The 16,480-nt window shown below is 43.5% G+C and overlaps 1 protein-coding gene across 3 annotated transcripts in view; it reads right to left on the bottom strand.

The window, feature by feature from the left end:
* Positions 1–16,480, bottom strand: part of PRKCE (protein kinase C epsilon) — a 464,741-nt gene that overhangs the window by 3,552 nt on the left and 444,709 nt on the right. The window lies entirely within an intron of this gene.

Here is a 16,480-nt window from a genome sequence, read left to right on the forward strand (position 1 = left end):
CTCAGAAGCAAATACCATAGGGAGCTCAGAGAGCCCTGCTGGTTTCTGGAGAGTGAAGGGGTGGTGATATGAGAAAGCAGGAAGCTGAGATTGAGTCATTATAAAAGAAATGGCATGGTAAGCAGCATGACATTTCCTAGTCTTACATTTTTACATGGTCTTAATGGCCTCACACTTGAGAGGTTTAAAGTGAACTGTCTTTTTCACAAGACAAACTTCTTCTAGAACTCATGACAGATCCTAAACTGAGCACCTTGGAGGCTCAGCACAGGCAATTCAGTTTTCCCACGCTGCCCTGCTAATTTGATCTGGATAAATCAGCTCTAGAGCTGAAATCCTGGGCCTAATGAAATCAGTGGCAAAGCTCCCACTGAGTTTATTATAGCTGGGAATTCATTCTAAGACCTCCACAGACATTTAGTCCTTGGTCTTTTCTTGGCAGCACTGTTGTGATTTAGATATCTACCAAATAGGGGCTGGACTAAAAACACCAACTTTTTTCAAACAGATCATTGAACAACCAAATGATAGTGATTATGGCCAGTCTCTACTCACATAGAAATAACATGGAAATTTGAAATTTCTTGAACTCTTCAGTGTTCTTGCATTCCACATGAATGCAGTCATATTGACATATGCATAGTGTCATTGAAAGGAATAGGCTTTTTTTTTTGTTTAGACCTATTCTTTCAGAAGAGTTACAGCTTAATCAAACTTGATTCAATGGAGGCAAAAATGCCATTTTAAAACTTTTTTTTAATCAATCTTAAAATCAAATATGGATGGTTTTGAGATTAAGATACCAGAAATATAGCAACAACACAAATTACAATGTACTATCAAATCATATTCTAAAGAGATGTGTATACCAAAACCAATATATGTATCTGCTTTCAGTATATAGCTATAACTCTTGCTAATACTAATGAGAGGATATACTCATCAACGTGTTTAGATGATCAGCTCTACTGATTCATTACAAACTATTTTTCTTTATTTGACATAACTGACATATCTGCAAAATGTAACTAGCATAATCTATTTTGGCTGCATGGATTTTATATAATTTATCTGTCATAGCAAAATAATTTCCCTACTTAAAATGAAGGCACTACAGGATCTGTAATGGGCAGTGAATAACATGCATAAATCCTCCTACCTGATAATGGAATTTCTGCAGGTATATACAGGTTGTACCTCCCTTCACTGGGACACTCTGGTCTGGTAACATCCATGGTCTTTCAGGATCATGGATGTTCCTGGACCACAGAGCTCAGGTATAGGGAGGTCGGGCCACAGGGCAGGAGTGGCGGGGGGGGCACAGAGACTCAGCCAGGAGCCAGGGTGTGGAGGGACAGCCAGCATAGAAGGCAGTTGGCAATGGCAGCTGAGTAGCTACGGCCCCAGTCGTGGAACTTGGGGCAGCAGACGCAGCCATAGAGCTTGGGGATGGCAGTGGCAGCCACGGAGCTCCAGCCATGACTGCAGAGCTCTATCTCTGGCTGTGGAGTTCCGGCATCAGTGGCAGGCAGGGAGCAGTAGGGCTAAGCTAGAGCCTTAGCCTGAGCAGCAGGATAGCAATGGCCATGTTGGGAGAAAGAAAACCAAACCACTGACATGAACCCTAACTGAGAAGAAGAAAGACACTCCTACATTCCCCTGGCACATCAGAGCCTACCGGGGCTCAGGATAGTAGATTTTGTGTGCTCCATCCTAGGGGGGAATGGTGGGGAGACTGGAGTGCAGTGCAGGCTCCTGAATGCTGAGGGAGGAGCACAGAGCCTCAGGGGCTGGATTCAGGCACGCTGGGGGCCGTATCTGGCTTCCGAGCCTTAGGTTCCCCACCCCTGCACTAGATAAATTGTAAGTAGTGGCAGCAGTGGCATGGTTTATGTACTGTGGTACATAATTGTCATATCCAAGCCATGCTACCACTATTGCTGATACCGTGCTACACTTCAATTTATACTCAAATTACCCTGATAAGAACTCACACAAACTCGTGTATGCAAGGTGGGAATCCCATCCTTGCCTGCAATATAGTTGTAACCAAAAAGTATACAAAGGGAATGGGATCCCAGTAGAGCCAATCCTAGGCATTCACACTTCATGTATAGAGCTACAAAAAAACCTCATGATTGAATTAAAATCATACAATCATATGACTCCAGGAGCCAAAGCTTTAAGACACCAATTATCACAGCATTCTGATAATATCTCGAGAGTTGGCAACAGTGGGACTTTCTCAGGGGAACTCCCAAGGCAGCAAAGCCAGGAAAGTACTGGAAGTCAGAGGAATTGGCAGGTTGTATAGAATATAAATCAGGCTTCAGCACAGAAGCCCAGGTGGAACACAGCTCTCCATACAAACTGACTTCCAATACAACAGATGTCACAGAGAAAGTCCACTTGGTTTCAGAACGTGAATTTCTTCTGGGTTGTTTGAACAGTGGTGTCTAACCCAAGTGAACTGTACTAATGAATAAGAGACAATGCAACTACAAAGCAGTTTCTGATGGAAACTAAAGGATACTATTATCACACACCCCCTCATGCTTTATGAAAATAGGCATATGAGCATGAGAATGCATAATTCTATGATGCTTTATGCAAAACAGATCATGCGACATGCCATTTTAAAGGATGTAATCCACGGGATCTGTATTTCCTATTTTTGTGCATGTTTCATTCCTGTATGTGAAGTTAGAAATAGGAAGTGTGGATCTGTATATAATTCTAAATGTGCTAATGGGGGACATTCCTGATGCTCCAGAAGCATAATGGCTCAATGATCAAGTCAACAACCTAGAAATAGTTTTGTTTTCTTTTTCCTGTAAGTCCAAACTGTGGTTGGTCCTACAAAGACATGTGGCCAGGCCACCTGATGCTGAAACTAATTTTGGATCTTATACTTTCCCACTCAAGGTGAGAAAAGTTTAAACTGAACACAAAGAATTCCTGCCTTAAGCAAAAGAGAGGTAAGGAGGGAACCAAACAATGGGAGCAGTTGCCTGTTACCAGATGCCCTTCTTACCACCTAAGATGCTTGCTGGAAACATCTAAGACTGGACAGGGGGAAGGATCAGGCCCAAGCTAGGAGGCTGCTTAGCTTGTGAAAGACATGTTTAGAACAACTGGTTAGGGCAAGAATTTGCATGAAGTCAATTTCTTAGTGGATTAGGGTTAGCTGGCATTTTTTGTCTATTTTAATTTAGCAACTTACTTTGATCTGACTGTTTTCACTTGCGATGACTTAAATCTGACTTTTTGTACGTAACAAAATCACTTTTGTTTATTGTCAAGCCCAGGTTAAATAACAGTCACCTCTTTCATTGGTAAAGAAGCCTGATCTTATGAGCTTTCTCTGTGTAAAATTCTGACAGTGCAAGATGCATTTGTTTGGGGTTTTGGTCCCTGTTGGCAGTTGGTTTCCTGGATGCAGAGCCCTTAGAGCTGAGCCCTGGAGCTGAATTAATTCAGCATCTGTGTTGCTCTGCAAGGGGGTGGTAAACCCAACTCTGTGCCTTGGCTAGAAGAGACCAGAGCCTCTGTCCCAGCAGGACAGGATGCTGGGGAGACCCAGAGAGGAGGAACGTGGGTATCGGTGGTGTGATCAGCCCCAAGGGTCTTCTGTGATCTAACCTATCACAGCTATACCCTGCTGAAACTGCACAGGGGCATAAAGCAGCCAACCATTTTGAATCTGACTGGGTGCCCAGCTTTAACACCTCAATTCTAATGTGACCTTGTGACTTTAATGATCACAGGTGGTCAGATCCTTGGTTTTACAGCTCACCAGAAAGATGGTCACTTCCAGAAGCACAGTGCCTCTTCTACCTTGAAAAGATAGGAAGAGTGCCATCTGCTTGATCACCATCATCTCTTTTAGCAGCACATTTCCTCTAACCCCAGTGCAGATTTCTGTCAACAGCGATATTTTATTCCTCCAAAGTTTCTCAGGGCATAGTCCATTTCTCAAGTTTGCAGCTCTTTTGAGGATGTATAGCATGAAACCTTTTCAGTGCTGTTGTATGGACTGAATTTGGAGCTACCCCCTACAGTGTCCAGTATATGGCCACAGGAGCACATGTCATCAGTGCAACAGGAATGGGTGGAACAAAAACAGCTATACTATTCAGTGTATACTATACTTTTGTGTAATGTAAAAGGATCATATCCAGATTCCTGGTATTCACAGAGAGAAAGTAACATGGAATGATTGGGTTACAATTTTTTGGAGGCAAAGGTTGGGTGTGGTTATATTGACTGATGGGAAATGAGCCTGAGAACTTTATATAATTGAACCCTTGATCATTTACGATAGACCAAATCATAGGATCATAACTTCTTTTTCAGATAAGTATATCAATAAATTGGCACAAAAGACAATCCTTTAGAATATTGGACAGAGCCTTTTCTTTTCTGATCTCAGCCTTTTTCTATTAACTATCAGAGAACAGTGAACCATCCAGGAACTAAATCTTTCTTAACATCAGTGCCACCTGCCTTGAGGTCCCAATGGAAAGTACCTGGCTGATTCCAGTGAGAATTTTGCCTGAGTGAGAATTAGTATGGACTCCAGAGTTTGATTCAATAACTCTAAGAAAAGAATAGCCAAGACCCAGTAAGTCAGTATTGCCCATGTTTTCTGATTATCTTCACATCAGTAGCATTTTCAGATGATTTAAGAATAATGGAAGCTACAGACATCAAACAGATCAGTGCAAAAGTACAAGGTACTGTGGCTAACCTCACATATCAATGGCCTCTCATTCACCTTTCTTTTGTGTAACAACAAAAACCACAGTACAGGCAGAGGATCACTTTACACCAATCTGTTAACCTCCTTTCACCAATGCAAAGTGGTTTCAAAAAGACTGGGAATAGCTGTAAAGAAGCAGTTATTTTCACATTTCACTCATTCTACATATATGGAAGATTCACTATGAATATTGAGAAACTAGGTGAAAAACACAAGCTCAGCTTTCTGTTGAATACTCTGATGTTTTTACAATCTATCTGCATTTGTAGAGAATCCAATTTGCTTCTATAACCAAAATATTTGTTAAAATCTTTTTTGGGGAAGTAAAAAATATAAAATATATGGTCTTTGGCAATTAACAGACTATTAAGACCTTTCAGTCATTCACTTGATTTTTTTCATGTGGGAGGGCTGTAAGAATCAAGCACATAATTCTTAAACAATCATTGTCACAATAACTTCAACTAAAGGTTATCACCAGGGAAGGGTTTTGAAGCAAAGTACTGTACCCAGTTTTTATGAATATGCTAACATCCTTTGCTTTTAATCTGAAATCTGTTCCCTAATTGTTTTTGCGTGTAATGCGGAAAAATCATTTCAAATTTTACTGGGAACAAATAAAAAGTGAAAAGAAAATGGCTTTTATTAAAAGTGTTACTAGCCAGCAGTGCATGAAATTCAAGTATTTAACACAGGCTGCATTATGCAATTCAAACATTAGTTACCAATACACAAACCTCTCTTTAGTATCACTCAACCTTGCAGAATTTTGCATTTAAAAAAGGATAACTTAGTCCTCTGGCAAACTGTAACTGCTTCTGAAATGGAACATTATGCAACCAAAAGTGAAGGGGAATACCCTAGCCATCTAAAAGAGAGTAAGAATTTACTAAATACTCATGAAACTGTATTAAAACTGCTCAAAAGCTCTCACTCTTGTGTGTACACACAAAAATTCCATTTGACCTTTGATGATCATTGTATAGTGAATTATCCATCTCACTCCAGTATCACTATCACCATGTTGTGGCATTAGTTTACTACTAAGGCTATGGCACAACTGGAAACCAAGGGTTTTTTTGGGGGGAGAGGGGTGTTTATTTTTCCAGTGAGATAACACACGTGATAGTCGTCATGTTATAAAATCATAATGGAGACTGTAGTTTTTACCATGTGGTAGTGGGGTAAACAGTATGCCTCCCAACTATGGCTGACTTGGGCCTTGTCTATACCAAGTTTTTTCACCAAAAACTGCCTTTTGGTGACAAAACAGTGTACATGTACACACAGCAATGTGATTTTTGTTCAGAAAAGAACACCTAGTTTTGGTGACAAAAAACTTCCACCCCACGAGAGACTTTTCTTTAATGTTCCCTTTATTGTTGACAAAGAGCCCGTGTAGACACTGCTATTTGTTTTGCTGACAGAATGGATTCCGCCAGTATCCTTGATGGCTGTGCTCAGTGTTTTGATGTCTGTTGCCTTGCAGCCATATACCCCTCCCCTTTCAAAGCTTCAGAAAGTATCTGACAACTGGGTGAGCGGCTCTGTTTGGGGAATAAACAAAGAACAAATCATTGGAATGCTCCTGATCTGCCCTGCATTGGAATACAGCAGCAGGCAGACTGCTCCTTCAGGGGAAGTGGAACAGACACTGTGCTGCTTTGACATTCCTCAGCATGGAGAGCTCACAGAGCTACTCTTGATACTGCTTCTGACAGCTGAGATGGCTGTGAGAGAACTTGTAAGGGATTCTCAAGATGCAGAGCAATCAGCTTCACTTTCCCGCAACACTGACACTGAGGGATACATACCCCCAGTGCACTGCTCACACTGTCAATGATAGTGCCTCCAGTGTGGACATGGTCTCTGAGGGACTTGTTCAGCCTGTGGGTAATATACCTTTTTTCTGCTGCTTTCTTGACTTGACCCTGTCATACTGTTATATTATTCCCTCTGTCCCTTCACATCTCCCACCATAGTGTAAACAGGACACTGGAATCTATTCTACTGTCTTATCTAACCTTCCTCAGAGTAGATCTTGCCAGCAAAATAGTGAAAACTCTGACTGCCACACAAACCCTGTCTATCCTGGAGCTTCTATGTCTTGTAACTGCTACTACCAATGCAGCTGCAGCTTTGCAATTAAGTGTAATTAAGACCTAGAATGTACTTTATCCCAAAATAATCTTCAGTTAGCCTTCCAATATATCCCCATAATTTCTTAAACACATCACAAGTCTTAAGTACGACCATCTGAAAAATAACAACTTGATGCTTGCTTGGGCCATTAATACAACCTTTCATGTTTTTAATTTAATGTACATTAAATAATTATTCTGCCTTCTGTGGCTTAACAAACTGCAAGGGCAAAAAATATTATCAAACAACTCCAAAGCAAATGCCACTAGTAAACACTTCATCTCTCTTATCAGAAGCATTTCCATGGCTGCAATGCTGAGAGTTGACACTGTCTTCTACTCTGTCTATACTCTGTCCAACTATAGTTGGAAATATAAAGTGATGAGAAAGTTAAATGTAGAAATAAAATGAATTTAATAATTCAGAATGACAATATTTTAATATTACAAGATTAGGAATATGCAAAAGGAAAGAAATATTATTGGGCCCTTTAAACAGAATCAAAAGAAGCATAATAATAATTGTTTTAACTTATAAATATTTGGAAAACTTCAGTGCTGCAGAGTAGTTTTCTATGGTGTTGTGGTATCAAAGCCAGAGAGAGCTGTCCCAGACTCTGACACGCAAGAGAATAAGATCGGAGGGGGGGGGGGGGGGAGAGAGGGAAGGACAAACGAATGGGCAACTCCAGGGAAAAAGTACCTTTGTTCACCAAGGAACAGTGGAGTCCTTTAAAACATGATTTTGCTTGAATTTTATGATCTACTTCTTACCCTATACTTCAGGGTACTAAAAAGATTTAACCCTCAATTCTGAAAGAATAATGTGGCTAAAAACAAGGTTCCAGATTATTTCGTCTTGAAGACTGAACTCCTCTTGTCTACTAAAGGAACAGATAGTCACAGCACAAGGTTCTCAGCATACCCTTTCTAATATGCGTCAGTCCTCTCCTGAAGTAACCACAGTGACATCTTTGATCTTCAAGTCACTCGGTTCCCAGACCAATTTTGTTGATGTTGCCGATTATGACAGTGCTTTCGAGGTGGTGGCAGCTGTCCTCTGGGAGTTTAACTCAGATTACCAAATCATTTCACCATCTATCATTTTCAATCACTGTACACATGCAAGAGATTTAAACCAGTGATTTGGGAGGGAGGTGTTTTATCTTAGAGCCATCTGACTGCCCTTACACATTTAACTCTCACCTATAATATCTATTTTACATCTTGGTTCCTGTATATCTTGGGTCACACCAGAAATAAGAACTGGCTAGATCAGTGGTCCCCAACGTTTTGGGGCTGCCGGGTGACTGGGGGCGGGGCCGCTCACGCGCTGCACGTACGGGGGCGGGGCCACTCACAGGCCACGTGACTGGGGGCGGGGCCAAGCATGCGCCGCACGCCCGAGGTCGGCACCAGCATGTGCTGCGATCCCAGGCAGGGGCTGCCCAGGTTCTGCGTGGCCGGGGCCGGTGCGGGCACGCGTGGCGCCCCCATGGGCGGGGCCAGGGCCAGCGCCAGGGCCGACAAGGGCACGCACGGCGCACCCAGGGGCGGGGGTCAGGGTCGGCACCGGCACACGCGGCGGGGCCTGGGCCAGCCATGCGCCCGGGGCTGGCACCTGCCGCACGCCCGGGGGAGGGGCCAGCCCAGATTGCTCCACGGGCACACATAAAGGGCCCGGCAGGCACCATGGCGCCCGCAGGCACTGGGTGGGGGACCACGGGGCTAGATGCCAACAAATGTTGGCTACCCATAGATAAAGCCTAAAGATGGTTTCCCCTCCATTTTCCCCTCAGTCTCTCTAAGGGTACGTCTAGACTACAAGCCTCTTTTGAAAGAGAGCGTCTAGATTGCAACCTCTTCTTTCAAAAAAGTGAGCCGCTTTTTCGAAAGAGAGCACCCAGGCAGTCTGGATGCTCTCTTTTGAAAAAGCCCTGTTTGCATTCAAGAATGCCTTTTTTCGAAAGAGCACTTTCGAAAAAAGGCATTCTTCCTCATGAAATGAGGAGTGCCGTCGTCGAAAGAAAGCCGCGTTCTTTCAATTTAATTTCGAAAGAACACAGCTGCAGTCTAGACGCAGGTGAAGTTTTTTCAAAAAAAGGCTACTTTTTTCGAAAAAACCCTGCAGTCTAGACATAGCCTAGATCAGATAAATTTATCAGCTTTTAACAGATAAATTTATCAGCTTTTTAAAAAAACTTTGATAGGTATAAAATCTTTAATGTCCCCAAATCTTTATTTGTACACCAGCATTGTACACTGATAAAAGAGCTCCTCAGTTAAAGAATCCTGAAAGGACAGAGGGAGAGTGGGGAGTATATAATGCATTAGTGTTTTAACAATGGTACATGAGTGTCAGAGGATTTAAGCCCACTATCCAATATTTGATCTAAGCAATAACAACACTTCATGCAAAAGCATGCAGTATAGCCCGTTCCATTTCCCTCTGCTAAATGTTGCTTGCCATGCACCAGAATGACTGAATGGAGATATATTATGAGACTGAAAGGCTACCTCAAGGCCTAAAAATGGACCTACCTTGACATTTTTCCCATACTGAAGGCCTTACCTTAAAAGAGGGACATTCACACTGAAGCAAACTTGAAAAGAGAGAACATTTAAACAAAAAGAAATTCACTTGGCCATTAATTTCTATGTTCCCTTTGCTATTATTTAAGGATATTGTATTTTAAGAAAGGGTTTCTTCCCCAGAGCCCAGCAGTAAAGTAATAATCCTGCCAGAAATGCAGCATTGTGACTTCACAGCAGAAGGGCAAAAAGCCCTCATTGAAAAAAACAAATGTCTTTGCTCATTAGCAATAAATGTAAGGAAATAAATCTAAAACATGGGAAGATTAAAATAATTTATATTTCAGTCTAATATATTTGCAAGTTTTCTCCAGAAAGAAAGTCCCTCTTTAAGGATTCCAGCCATATTTCATTGTAACCTGACATATGCAGCATCAATTTAAAAATAAACGTACGTCCATATTACATTTTCAGAAGCTCTCCTTTGAGGCATCACTAAAATAAGCATGTTTTGTATAGGCAAATAAGGCAATTGCACACTCAAATGGACCTACTTGCATTCACTGTTTATTATCCAATTTTCACTCGTTTGGGGGCATGCAGAGCAGTGTTTGGACACTTACAGGTACATTAATGAAGCTCTGCTGAAGATTTTAGCAACTTTTTACTTGTGAAAAATAATCATTCATGCATATTACCCAGTCATAGCAAGTTCTAAAATTTGGTATTTGTGTGGTAATTTTATTTTAAATCTTTGCTGCAGTGCAAAATTAAAATAACACACATTGCTGGCATCCTTAAGACAAGACTTATAAAGAAGTATAAACTTAGGAAGAAAGATTTAAAAGAACAAAATATGTACACTATGGCTGAGAGAATGATAACTAAGAGGGATGTGGCCATGACAACAGCTTCTGATTATTTCAAGGTTGCAGATACTAACAAGAGAGCAGCTCTTTAGAGTGGCTGAACAAATTAACACAGAAAAGTTAGGCTATCAAAAACATTTTTTTAAACAGTGAGGTCTGTTATATTGTAGAACAGTCTCCCAAGATAAGTGATGCAAGTTTTATCATTAAAAAATATAAAACTGGATTCAACTTAAGTGCACATAATTTAATAATAATATTTATCAACTATAAGACTCCTTCATTGGAAGATATCAAAGAAAGGTGGGTATTACTAGCTCCATTTTACAGATATGAAAATGAAGAAAAATTCTAGGTAATTTACACATAGTTAGCCAGTAGAAAAAACTACTACAAGAACTAATATCTCTTCTCAGTCCTTTCATTCAAGAGTGTGGCATCCCAGAACCACAGAATTACACATTCAACATACAGGCACTGGAAAAAATATTCTCCACAACATAACAGTGTTGGTAATGGGTAAGCCTTCAAAATACAGGAGATTCAGAGCAGGTAAACCAGACTCATTTGGTAGCACATGTTTTGATTCATATTGCAGTTTACTAACCAATCAAAGCAAAACAAGAGACTCCAACTGATCCTTCCCATCTCTAATTCTTTTATGATTCTAAGCCTGCAGATCACTTTTCATCCTTAACTCAGATGATGACAACAATAGGTTTACCAGATGTCTGGTTTGTGACCAGAACACCCCATCCAAAAGGACCCTGGCAACTCTGTTTGGCATAGCTGACTGGACTATTAAAAGTATGGTCAGCAGCACAGCAGGGGCCCAGGGGGAAAGGCAGATTTCCTTCTGACCGGGCTGTGCATGGCTCCCAGAACAGACCTACAGGTCCCTGCTCAGGAAGGCTCTGTTCACCGCAAGGGATGTGACTATTCAGCTATCTGATAAGCAAAAGCTTATCAGACAGTTAACTAGTCCCTTGACTAGTTGCTTCCTCCACCTTGCTGCCTCTATCAGAGGCAGCAAGACGGGAAGCAAGAGCCAGTGCTGGGGGCAGCTGGCTGAAAAGCAGGTTCCCCCCAGCTCCATCTCCATGGTGGGCAGGGGAGACAGCAGGGTAGTGGGGACCAGGCATGAGCTGGGAATCAGCTGATCCCCGGTTCGCACCCAGTCCCAGATGCTGCACCTCTAATTTTTAAATTTATTAAGATCTTGCTGGCTCTTAATACATTTAAAAATCAGAAGTGCAGTGGGGAAAGGGAGGAGGAGGGCGAGGGGGAGGGGGGAGAGGGGAGCGTGAGCTGGGACAGCTCGCGCTGGGTCCCCCTGCTGTGCTTCTGATTTTTAAACGTATTAAGAGCTAGCAGGCTCTTATACATTTAAAAGGCCGAGGCACACCAGGGTTAGCTCCCAGGGCCAGGAGCTAACCCAGCTGGGGTTCCCTGCTTATTGACTAGTCGATGGTCGATTACTTGATTAAACTAAATTTAATATCCCTATTCACCACCCTTGTGTGCTTATGGGAAGTTTCCCTGACCACGCACCCTATGCCATGGGATTGCAGGGACCTGGTGACCACTTCTGGGGGCCACTGTAAGTGCCACTGGAAACCCTGTTCTCCAATCTCCTCCTGCACCCAACCTTCTGCTGCAGCCTAGATTCTCCTCACAAACTCAAACTCCCTCTCACTTCAGTGCCCTGGCAGCCCTGAGCCCCCCATCTGAACCTCAAACTCCTTATCCCGGGCCCCACCTCAGAGCCCGCATCACCATCCAGAACCCACACCTCCCAGTCCCCAACCCCAGCTCAATAAAAGTGACAGGATGGGGGAGAGTGAGGAATGGAGGGAGGGGGATGGAGCGAGTGGGGGTGGGATCCTGGAGAAGAAACGGGCAGGATTTTCAGTGTTGTGTGATTAGAAAGTTGGCAGCCCTAGACAGCAACCATTTAAATTGGGAATGTTAGAAGCCAAAATGGCGTGGAGGTTGAAAACAAATGAAAGTTAGATGTTCCTAGCAAATCACTATAGTACAATAATTTTGTTAGCTCCAGTTTTATGGTCATAATAAAATGGGTTACTGCAGGAACTGATCAGTCCAAAAGAGCTCCATTCTTCACTTCCATTGACAAATAGATACCACATATGGTAAACATCTGTTTTACTAGGCATTGTATTAGTGTCCATCTCTCTGTTCCTCAGCCTTTTCAGAGTGGCAAACTCTTATTCAAACCCTAAAAATGTTCCCAAACCACTTAAATGTATTATAAAATAAGAGATAACAATGTCTAAGGGGTAAGCATGGTAAAACCCTATCCAGTTTATTCGTTGACATGTTTAGAGAGGATAACAGAGAATACATGATCTGAGAGGGAAAGATTTTCTTTGCTTTAGATTGCAGGAAAACTTCCAACAATTGGTGACCCACCCTGATTGCCTTTTGTAACCCATCTCCCAGAGACTGTGTCCCAGTGATTGAGAAACACCAATCTAACTTGGTAATTACTACTAACCAATCTAAGTAGTAATTTTATCACGCCCATGTTTAGAAGGAAAAATAAAGGGCTGATTTTCAGATATGCTGTATAATTGAAGCTCCAACTGACACCACCCTGGTGAGCTATGAATTTAGGGCTAGAACGTTTCCCCAGAATCAGTGAGCAAGTGAGCCTGGGCTAGAACAGATGCTGGATCACAGGACCTTTCTTTCCATCCCCCATACACACAAAAGCCTTTGTGGATGCTTCATTATTAACAGACTGACATGTGGCACGTGGTGGGTCAGCAACCAAATTAGAAACTGATGGGATGTGCAAAGGAATGCTTTGCACCACTGTTCTCATCACAGCGTGGGACACATTCTTTGGGAGGGGGAATGAACTAACCAAATTGGCCCATGGGCAAAGGCTATGCTGCCATGAAGTTGGAGCTAATGTGGATATTTGAGGCCTTTGTAGTTCTTGGGGGAATAGTTCTTTCATTATTGGAAGCCACAAAAAGACCCCATGGGTGGTGATGGGAGAAAACTTGGCCTCTCCAAAGGGAAGACTCCTAGGGTTTCACCAGCACAATGTGGAAGCCTGGTGCCTGGTGGGGTGAACTATCCCTTAGCCCTTATGCTGGAAGACAGAATTCTGGTTCAAAGTTCAATTACAACCATTTACTTAATCTCTCTGGGCAAGTTTAAACTGTGGGGGTTTTTTCAAGAGAGGATATGCATATTCAGTGGGAATCTGCATATCTTCTTCTGATCTCACTTTCGAAAGAGGATCTTAAAAGTAGTGAAAGTAGTCTGGATGTGGTTTTTTCCAGAAAAATAAAACCTTTTTAGAAAAAATCGTGTAAACCTCATTTTTTAAGGAAGAGTGTTTTTTGTTTTGTTCAAAAAATGGGGGGAAGCAGAAGGGAAGACATGAGGAGGGCAGCAGAGGAGATGGACAGGCACCAGAGAGCAGAGAAGAGAGGCAGGGCAGGTGGGTAGAGAGAGCTGTTAGGAGAGGAGCTGGGGAGAGGTAGCTACAAATGATTAGAGTGGGGCCAGGGGAGGGGTGGGCACAGGAGGAAGGGAAGGGTGGGTGCAGGGGTGAGAAAGGATGGAGAGGGGGGCAGGGCCCAGGAGGGCTGAAGGGAGTGAGAAAGGCAGGAGCTACAACAATAGAGGAGGTAAGGGGTGGGGGACAGCAGTAGGCACCAGGGGAGTAGACAGGGTGAGGGAAGGGTTGGAGACACGGCAGCAGAGGGGGAAAAGGGAGAGGTGGATGCCAGACAGCAGAAGAGGGATGAAATGGTGGGTGGACTCCAGGGTGCAGGGTGTTGGGGGAGAGGACAGGTATCAGGAGGGCAAGGAGTCAAGGAAGGGGCTTCCAGGGGGCAGGGATGGGTGGAGGGCAGGGACATGTGCCAGGGAGGCAACACTGGGGACAGGGACAGGGATCCAGGAGAGCAGAAAGGGAGTGAGACTAGGAAGGGCTGAAGGGGAAGGATAGAGGCAGGGTTCAGGTGTGAGAGAAGAGTAAGGAATGGGCAGAAGCCAAGGAAGGGGGAAGGACTCAGGTAATCTCTATTGCTTTGGGGCCATGTGTGGATGTGGTTTGTTGCTAAGAGCAGGTTAATGGTGGCTCCACACATGCTGGTTAGGCAGCTCTTCCCCAGGGGCACAGCTGGGACTCTCCATGCCAGCCAGCTCCAGAGGCACCATTCCACCAGCCAGGCAAACCCCAAACCCAGCACCTTCCCTCTCCTCCCCTGGCCCAGCCCTCCCTCATCCAGGGCATACACAATATGTTTAGGCTGGGCTCACTAGGAGGGGCAGGGCATAAAAAGCAAATGAATGGGCTGTTGGTAATGAAGCCGGGCAGTGGGGACAGGACTGCAGCATTTAAAATAGCCAGGTCAGTGTGGTGGCTGTAGGAGCTGTGGACTGTGGTACTGAAGATAGCACCGCGGCCCTGGCTCCAGCCTGGCACACGGAGCAGTCTCCTGCCATGCAACCTCATCCCAGGAGCAGCTGGGCAGCCACTATGCAACCTTGGCTTCAGCTTCAGCTCTTCCCCAGGGCTGAAGTTGTGGCTAGGGCCACGTGGTGCCTGCCCGGGGTAGGCCATGTGTACTTGGACCATGTGTAGCTGTTCCGGGGGTGGGCCGTGTGTACCTGTTAGGTAAGCTCCGGCTGGAAAGGAAAGTGTGTTCTGGGCAGGAGCCCAAAGCAGGAAGCAAAGTGTATTGGTGAGTTACTGAGCGGGATTGCGAGGAGAGTGGGCTCAGCTGTGTTGCGGGATGGTGGCGTGAACATCTTGGGAGGACTTTAAGTTTCCATGGGTTCTAGCCTTTATTCACATAGTTCCCTGAAAAAAGAGCCAGATTTAGTTAAGGAGGAAGCCCAGCTGGTGTAGAGTCTGGGAGAGGGCTATAAACAGAGGATGTTGGCTACTGAAAATTTTTCAGTATTAATTTTCTTTTTATTTGACTTCATATTAAATAAACATTTAAAGTCACGCACCTTGTCAATTATCCCTTGTTGTAGTATTCTGTCTTCCATAATATTTTCAAAATAGATATTAAGATATTTGTCAATAACTTGGATGCCACAGTGGCACACATCCGAACAAGCGCACATGACCTCAATATTGGTATACAAGACAAAACTCACTTTGCTCATGGATGGAAAATCTTAGCGGGAACACTGGTGAGTGCACCAAAGGAATTCACTTCACCTGCATAGGCATGGCTCCCATTGCCTTTCTTTAACCCACACCTATGCTACACTCTGTGTCACTCCCAGGGTATGTCTACACTAGCCCTCTAGTTCGAACTAGGGTGGTTAATGTAGGCAACCGGAGTTGCAAATGAAGCCCGGGATTTGAATTTCCCGGGCTTCATTTGCATGTTGCCGGGCGCCGCCATTTTTAAATGTCCGCTAGTTCGGACTCCGTGCCCGCGGCTACACGCGGCATGAACTAGGTAGTTCGGATTAGGCTTCCTATTCCGAACTACCATTACTCCTCGTGGAACGATCCCCCTGTACAGAAGGCCCTGGAAGGGTCTTCTGTGCCTGGATAATTTTCATCCCAAGGCTGAAAGCCAAAGATAGATTAGGAAAGAGATTTGAGCTTTTAAGCTTCTAAGGGATTATTGGAATAATATCTCATTTTAAAAAGAATAGAAAATACCATGACAATATCTTTTTAATTTAGAATGATAATTTACTTGCTTACAACCACTGGCTGAATAACTAATATAAACCTCATCTGAAGCTTCACTGCCATGAAAGTCACCACATTGCTTGTGACGGGCATACATCACATTTCCTGTAATAGTATAAATACAGAAAGGTTGGCTAATGAACTGACAAGCAGAGGCTTCTTACAAATGTATGTGAAAGATTCAAAGTTCATTTCTAATGGCTTGTAGAGATGAAAGTGACATATTGGACCTGTGTAGAAGAAATTGGGAGCATGACTCTTACTGCATACACCTGATATTGTTCTTTCTAATAGCTGCTATGGTTTCCTCTGTCATTCTGCAGATCTTTACCCTCTTCCAAACAAGGACTGATCCAAAACCCAAAAGATTCAATGGGAGTCTTGGCATTGATACCAGTCAGTTTTAGATCAAGCCTGCAGTAAGCACAGCAAGAATAAAAGCCAGTAGGGATGAAATGATATGTCAGGA

Source organism: Pelodiscus sinensis, chromosome 3, assembly GCF_049634645.1.
Source record: "Pelodiscus sinensis isolate JC-2024 chromosome 3, ASM4963464v1, whole genome shotgun sequence".
Lineage (NCBI taxonomy): Eukaryota > Metazoa > Chordata > Testudines > Trionychidae > Pelodiscus > Pelodiscus sinensis.